Source organism: Phyllostomus hastatus, unplaced genomic scaffold (assembly GCF_019186645.2).
Source record: "Phyllostomus hastatus isolate PE091 unplaced genomic scaffold, TTU_PhHast_1.1 phas_contig_159, whole genome shotgun sequence".
Taxonomy (NCBI): domain Eukaryota; kingdom Metazoa; phylum Chordata; class Mammalia; order Chiroptera; family Phyllostomidae; genus Phyllostomus; species Phyllostomus hastatus.
Genome location: NW_025333640.1, coordinates 28263557 through 28263924, shown reverse-complemented (window position 1 = coordinate 28263924; position 368 = coordinate 28263557).

Sequence of the window (368 nt, the reverse complement as noted above, 5' to 3'; positions counted from 1 at the left end):
TTTAGAGTTGTATACTTGGGTTTTCTTCTTTTGTTGGAGGTTTTGCACCAGTGTTTCTAGCCCATCATTTCCGATAAAGCAAGCAAGTCAGATGCTGCCATCCCACACTGTCTTCCGCCGGAGACGGAAACGGGCCAGTTCTCCCGAGTGTTGAGTGCACAGCGTTCCAGAGCAGTCCATTGTCCCCTTCCCCACAAGTTTCATCTCTGCCCCGGCCGTGCGTCGTCCTCAAGATTGGTCTCATTTATTTCGAAAACAGGTTAAGGGAAGGATGGTCTCCGGTGATTTGGGGTTTATCTTTTCCCCAGGCTTGTAACGGGAGTGGCTGAAACCACGCTCCTCATCTGCATCCCACCACGCCCCACCTC